A 7,638-nucleotide genomic window follows, 5' to 3' on the forward strand; every position below is an offset into this window, starting at 1 on the left:
GGGTTGGCAGAAGGCTGCCCTGAGCCTGGCTCCGCCCCCAGGAGGTGGGGGAGGAGGTCGGGCTGGGGGCCAGGCGGGGGAGGGGACCCCGCGGAGCATAACGGTCTGGAGTTTTCCTAAGTCCCAGTGACCCGCCTGAATGGGGGTGCGGGGGGGGGGGCGCCAGGCAGAAGCGGGCTGGAGCTGTCGCTGGAGGGTGGCTGGACTGGCTCGAGCAGAGAGGGGGTGGGGGAGAACGCGGGGGTCCCCCCTCCCGGGAGCCTGGAGGGGGCAAGGAGGGGGACCAAGCCCAGGGCACACTGGGCCTCGGGGCAGAAGGGGCTCCGGGCGCACTCACCGCGCGGATCTCGGCTTGGAGATCGGGCCCGGGCCCCTCCGGCCGGGCCCGATGCAGCCCGTCCCTCGGTCTGCCTGGAGCGCCGCGCGCAGCGAGGACAGGACTCGGGAGAGGCCAAGGCCCAGCGAGCTCGGCCTGGGGGCGGGCCCGGGGGCGGGGCCTGCGGGTAGGGCGGCCAGGGGGCGGGCCCGGGGAGGGGGCTCCGGAGCCGGGCGGGGCGCTGGCCGGAAGTGGGGCGAGGGGACCAGTGGGGAGCTTCATCAGAGGGGCACTGGAAGCCCAGATGGGGGTCCAGTAGGGGGAGGCCTGCCAAGGGGGTGACTGTGTTCCCCCAACGTGCACACACATGAGGGGGTGCCCCAAGAGGCAGAGCCCAAGACTCCCCCCCACTTTGTAAGCCTGATCCCAGAGGGAGCCCCTACCCTGCTCCCCCTTCTCTTCCAGGCACTGATCGTGGCCATGGCAACGGATGAAGGGTCTAGATGCCGGACACAGCGGCCGAGGGCTCCCCAAACACACCCAAATACAGGAGGTCGGAGAAGGGGCAGAAAGATGCCCTCCCAGTCTGGGTTGGATGACAGAGGCCGCGCCCCCTATGCACAGAGACCCAGAGGGTGGGGGAGGGGTGCGGGCACAAAGACGCTTCCCTCCCGCTGGGAGTCCGGCAGCGGTCTGGGAGGATGAATGGGGGACACCAAGGCAGAGGCCCCCACGCTAGCCACAACCCTGAGGAGGGGGCGGAGAGTGCACGCAGGGCCAGATTGGAAACAGATGGGGCCACCGTGCCAGGTCCCACATCCCAGGGGGGGTGTGGGGGGAGGGGGATGGCTGGAGAGGAACGCGAGAAGGAGGGGCAGCCCCACGCAGGCAGCCAATCCCGGCCAGCGCTGCGGCCCCCGTGCGGGTTTGAAAACTCCACCGGAGAGGCAGGGAAGGCAGAGGCCCAGCGGGTCCAGGGAGTTCGGGGAAGCGGTCAAGGAGGGCCAGGGACCCTGATGGAGTCCCAGGACCCGCTGCAGGGGGGCCGGCTTCCCCATCTGCTCCTATTCCAGTTCCACCATTAGCGCTTAGGATGAATCCCATAGCCAAGGTGTAGTGGGCTCTTACTGTATACCACACTGGTCCCGTCCCCCCCCCCATCACCCCCACTTTGCAAAGGAAGAAGAGGTAGAAAAGAGAAAAAGCACTTGCTCAAGGTCAGAAAGAACAGAGATTCGAACCAAGGTTTGGGTCCAGAGGCAGAGCCCTTACCCACAATGCTGCAGGAGGCCTGGAGCCCAAAAATAACAAACCACTACAATTTTAAGCCCCTGGGGATAAGGCCGTGCAGGAGCCAGACAGGCCCCGCCCTCTAGAAGCTCAGTGCCCAGTGGAGTGAAGATGGACTCAGAGGAGGGACACACAGGCAGCTGGAGGAGCCCAGGGGAGACCTAGACGCCCACTGCCCACACCTCTCCCCTGCATCCTTGCTGGGTGATCTGCCCCTTTCGAAGTCCTGAGCCTCAGTTCCTCGTTCCACACAATGGAGCATATAATCGCACGTCCTCTGGCATTGGGGAGGCCTGTACTGGAGTCCCCCCAAGTACAGAGCACACAGTAGGTGCTCCGTGAACGTGTGCACGCAGACTTTCCACCTGCCCCCTCTATAACGAGCACACAGTGGGTCCTGCTAAACGGTTGCTCTGACATCTCTCCACCAAAGCCCCAACCCTGGGAGGCACACAGTAGGTGATTTATGAGGCGGGCCACCTGGCACCCTGTGGGAAATACGGGAGGTGCCCTGTGTCGACATGGGCGTGGAATCTGCAGCATAGCCTCCCCCAGCTTGGCCAGGCGCACACTGGGCCCTCAGGAAAAGCCACCAGGAGCGTAGTAGGTGCTTCGCTTGCATCTGCGTGCTGACCGCCCAGGCACAGGGCTCGTGCAGACCTTGGTTTGAATCCAGGCGCTCCCCGTGTGATCTCAGGCAAGAACCTGCACCTCTCCGGGCCTCAGTTTCCCCAGCTGTAATATAAGTCACGCATCAGGCACTCCATGAATCCAGTTGTCAGGACGCCCAAGGCTGTGTGACCTGGGGCAAAAGCGCCTGGGGACCTGCCACCCTCCTCCCCAACTGGCCCTGCTCCATCTGGGCCTCTTGCCCATGTCTCCCTGGAGACAACCTCTTGCCAACATGCAGTGATGGGGACCACAGCCACCCCCATGGTCGGGGTGGGGAGATCTGGGGCAGGAGGGAGGCCTGGCCTCTCCCAGCTGAGTGGCCCATCTGCACAGAGCCCTACACATCCCTCACCTGATCACCGCACATGCTACCTGCCTGGTCGCGGGGCCACCTCTCCCACCAGACTGCGACCTCGGGGGGCAGGGCTGGAACTGTCTCCGTCTGGAGCAGAGTGCATCCCGGGCACCAGGCCTGACGGCACACAGCAGGTTCTCGGCGAACACATACATAAATAGCCAGGACCTGCCTCACGCAGGAGAGCACTCTCCAACCTTATTCTCCCCCCAGAGGCCATACCGTATGGCACGGCGCCCTCATGATATAGCAATTTTCACCCGTGTTATTTTTTAAACATTTTGAACACCTACTGTGTGCCAGGCCCAGCTGAGGCATGGTGGACACAGCAACAATGAAGACTGACAAAGACCCCTGCCCTAATGGAGCCAACATTCTGGTGCCGGCAACAGATGGGAAGTAAAAGACATGAAATCCACTGTGGGTCAGTTGGTGGTAAGTGCGACAAAGATAAATAAGATGTGGGGGGATGTTCACCGATGTGGGATGCAGTATTAAAGAAGGGGTGTGGGGGGGGTGAGGAGATGACATCTGAGCTAAGACCTGAAAGAGCTGAGAGAATACAAAGCAGGTATGGATGTCTGGGAGGAATACTCCAGGCAGCGTGAACAGCCAGTGCAAAGGCCCTGAGGCAGGACGGTGTCTGGCATGATGTAAAAGCAGCGAGGAGACCCATGTGGCTGGAGCAGAACGAGCGAGGGGGACAGAGGGAAGAGGTGAGGGCAGAGAGAGGACAGGGCAGGTGGAGCAGGGTGTTGGGGGAAACCCAGGGGAGGTGGGAGCCCTGGAGGGCTGTGGGCAGAGGGCAGGTCCCAACCCAGGTGCTCGCAGGCGCCCTCTGGTGGCTGCTGCCTGGAGAGGAGATGAGGGAGGCGAGGGCAGGAGCTGGGGACCAGAGAGGAGGTGACTGAGTGCACTGGCTCAGACCAGGTGGAAGCAGAGAAATGGGGCGTAGGTGGAAGCAGAGAAATGGGGCGTAAGTTAAAGAGGGAGCTCGAGGATGACGCCAGAGTTTTTAGCCTGGACACCTTGAAGGTTAGAGCAGCCAACTTGCTAGAAGACCTACCTGACTGCTTCTCCCACCCAGCGCCCTTGGGGGCTGACTCTGGGGGCCCCCCAAAGCTCAGTTGATGTGTCCTCTGGATACACCCAGAAGCCAGATGCCCTTGGGGAGGAGCGTGGGGCTAGATCACGTCAGCTCCCGCAGCTGGGACATTTGGGGGTTTTTTCAAAATAACTTTTTTTCTAATTATAAAATAGGCGCGTGCAGCAGAAAATTAAGGAAAATCAGCATAAAGAAGAAAATAAAAATTGCCCACAATCCACCCCTCGCTTGGAGAGAAACTGTCAGCATGTGGTCATTTTCATTCCTTCTGTCCACCAACAGTTACTGAGCACCTACTGTGTGCTGGGTTGAAGACACAGTGGTGGGCATGACAGGGCCAGCTCGCCTACCCTCACGGGGCTCACAGACAAGTGGGGGAGATGGACACCCACAGGGAAACAAACACTGTCAATAACATAATGCCAGGCAGTTATAAGAGATGCCAAAAAGAAAAGAAGGTTCGCCGTAGGGCTCTGAAAGCCTGGAGAGGTCTGCGGGGCTCTCTCAGATAGTCCGGATGAAGTAAGCAAATCAGACATACAAACACCTATGGGAACAGAGTTTCAGGCAGGAGGAACGGTAAGTACAAAGGTCCTGAGGTTGACTGTCCTATGTGTGCAAGTGGGTACTTTTCTTTTTCAAGTGGGGAAAAATGTTATGAGAGCATTTGCCAACAGGGTTTAATCAGTCCCCGCTTGCTCTCCATTCGAAACAACACTACAAGGGACATCCACAGGTGAAGCTGGGGCTCATCATTTCCTGCACAGAACTTCCAAGTAAAGGATGACTGTTGGCATGTTCTCAAGCCTCTGAAATGGGCCCTGACACAGATGCGGGCAGAACTGCACCCTCGGCATACCTGGGCAGGACCCCCAGTCCCAGCCCTCCCCCCACGCTGTCCCAGCTTCCTCACGTTTGTCAAATTTGCCAAAATTCCTAAAAGTTTCATTTAGGGGCAATCACCAAACTCCACATCCTTTGCTTCCAGAGTGAGAGAGAAACTGGTCGGGCAGCTTTCTCCCTTTTCTAAGCCCCAGGTCTCCTCTGCCCCAGTTGCCCAACACCTCCTCCCACCCAGCATGGCATTCATGACCCGGGGTGATGAGCGTGTGCCGACCAGCCAGAAGCCCGCCTCACCCACACTCATGTCACGCTCCTGGCGCCGTGTCTGCCTGCCGGCTACACCGCAGCAGGCAGGCTGCCCACCCCAGGCATGCCCGGGCTCCTCCTCTGCCTTTTTCACCTGCTGGTTCCCCCAGGCCTCCCACTTTCCTTTCCTTCTGGACAAATCCAGGATGCCTTCAGGTGTGGCTGGATCCAGCAAATCCGTTCCTCCCATGTCCTCCCCTTCTCAGCTGATGGCAGTTCCATCCTTCCGCGGGCTTAGGCTAGAAGTCGGGGGCCAGCCTTGACTCCTCTTCTTCCCTCACCCACACATACTGCCAATCTGGAAATACTCTCAAGTTTCCCTCCTAAATTTCTTGTGTATTTGTCCACCTTTCTCCATGCACCCTTGGACCCTGCCCCCATTATGTCCTCCTGGACCAGCGCAGTCCCCTGTATCCTGGTCCCCCAGCTCCCGCCTTCGCTCCCCACAATATCCACCAGAGGGCGCCCACAAGCACCTGAGTCAGGTCCCCAGCCTGACTGGGTTCAAAAGCCACCTGGCTGAGCCTCCCTAACACGCCAGGCCCAGTCCTACCCCAGGGCCTTTGCACATGTTGTCCACGCCACCTGGAACATCCCCCGATTTTCACGGCTGTTTCTCTCTCACCATTCAGGTCTCCCTCAAACATAACTTCCTCAGAGATGCCCTGGCAAATCACTCCAGCTCCAGTAACACCTTTGTCAACCTTGATCATACATCCCTCTATTTTTTTTTCTTTTTTGGCACTTATTTTCGTCTGAAAGTATCACTTGTTTACTCTCTAGATCTCCGCTGTCCAATATGGGAACCACTACCCAAATGTGACTAGTTAGATTAAAAAGAAATGAAATGCAGCTAAAATTCCAAATTCAGTTCTTCGGTCACACTGGCCATGTCTCCAGCATGGCTCTCGGCACAGGAGTGAGGTGTGCAGACAGAGCACCTGTCTATCACTGCAGGAAGTTCTGCAGGGCTCTGCAGGAGACCGTGGGAGCGGGGAGGGCAGGGCTGTGTCAGCTCTGGTCACTTCTGGGTCCCAGAGCCGGGCACACAGTAGGCACTCAGTAAACGCTTTCTAAATGGATGACCAAACTAATGAATGGCTGAAGAGCCTCCGTGAGGCCTGGAGGGGCTGACTGGCAGGGCAGGGCAGAGGTTAGCAGGCACCATCTGCAGGCAGAAAAGCCCAAACGGCTGCGCTTTGAACCTGGGTCTCCCTGGTTTACAAGTCAGGCACCAACGAGGGGCCACTGCTCCAGCCTCGAGGGCAGAAATGTGTAAAAAGCTGCCCCAACCACAGCCAGCCTCCGCTTTGCATCCCGGCGCCAGGGCTCTGAGTCAGCTAGAAGACGGCAGAAGGAACGGTCCCCCCGCCACAGCCCAGGCCTCCGCCTCTGGGGCTGGGAGGCTGGGACCCTGCCAGGCGCCATCTCCCACCTTAAACCTGCCATGGCTGCCTTGGCGGATCTGGCCGCATCCTCTCTGCGAGATGCCTCCGCACTCACTCCGCACGTCCCCAGTGAGGACGTGCCTGGTGTTCCCCAAAAATCCTCCCCTCCTTGTTCACAACTTCTGCCACAGCCCCAAATCCCTCATTAAATCTTTCATTCAACTGGCTCATGCCTTTCCCTTAAACTAATTTACTTTAGCAACGAACTCTGTAATGCAGGGCTCTAACTGCCAAGCCTTGAAAGTCGCCAGAAAAAAATGTTACAATGAAAATATGTACCCAGTTCTTCCATTTTCCCTGGATACTGTTGCTAAAGCCGGCAGCCCAATGGTTATAAAGAGACTGGCAGGTGTTGGTGTTAAAGATCACGCCGCTGACCGAGCTTTTCTCCTTGAACTGCTATGAGATGAAAGGGGAGTCATTACTGATCTGTGATGCTGGATGCCTCCTTCGTAACAGCCCCCCCCCAAAAAAAAAGCCTCCCCCCTAGGGTGTGTCCGCAGAGTGCTATGTGGTCCTGAACAAGTCCTTGCTATTCTCTGGACCTCAGTTTTCCCACCTGTGCAGAGGAAGCCTGGCTGTTTTGGTGCTTGGGGCTGAGTGTTGTGGGTTCAAGGTCTTTGGAGATCATGGAAATGGACACACAGGGCAGAGAGGTCCCCGAGGCAGAGCTGGGTGCTGCCCTTGACTAACTTCCCTCGTGAAAGTGGGACCCAGTCTTGGTCACTGCTACGCCAAGTGCTATCCTGAGTTCTGGGGAACAGGCCAGGCACCAAGGCAGACAACCTCCCAGGATTCTCTTCTTGGGAGGGCCAGTGACAAAAGGCAGCCATGCGAAGATGGGAGTGAAGAGGAAGTTCTGGGCAGAGGGCACAGCATGTGCAAAGGTCCTGACATAGAAGGGGACACACTAAGTTCTAGGAAAAGAGGGGGCTGGTATAGCTGGGAGACAGGGTTTTCAGGGTACGGGGTGGAGGGTGTCATTTGAAGACTGAACACATATGAGGAGCGAGCAGTCATCATACTCTGGTGACAGTGCTCCTTTTACACGCACACCTGCATTTGTAGAGGACCTACTGTACACCCGGCTCCAGTCAGAGCACTAGGGAAGGGACACAGGATGACCCAGGCAGCTCCCGCCCAACCTCAGGGAGTTCACCCATGGAGCAGGCAGGCTTCAGGGAGGAGGTGGCATCTAAGACGTGAAGGAAGAGAAAAAACCAGGAGAGGAAGCGTAAGCAGTACTGAACAGAACAGAAGAGGCGAGGCAGGAATAGGAACTCTGGGCCAAGTCCCAGCCCAC

General features: G+C 58.2%; 1 protein-coding gene across 1 annotated transcript in view; it reads right to left on the reverse strand.

The window, feature by feature from the left end:
• Positions 1 to 475, reverse strand: part of PTPRS (protein tyrosine phosphatase receptor type S) — a 65,923-nt gene extending 65,448 nt beyond the window's left edge. Inside the window, 1 exon segment of the mRNA XM_034660015.1 lies at positions 338 to 475. The gene's annotated coding sequence lies outside the window, so the exon portion shown is untranslated.
• Positions 476 to 7,638: the final 7,163 nt, after the last annotated feature.

This window comes from Ailuropoda melanoleuca, chromosome 4, assembly GCF_002007445.2.
Source record: "Ailuropoda melanoleuca isolate Jingjing chromosome 4, ASM200744v2, whole genome shotgun sequence".
In the NCBI taxonomy this organism is placed as follows: Eukaryota; Metazoa; Chordata; class Mammalia; order Carnivora; family Ursidae; genus Ailuropoda; species Ailuropoda melanoleuca.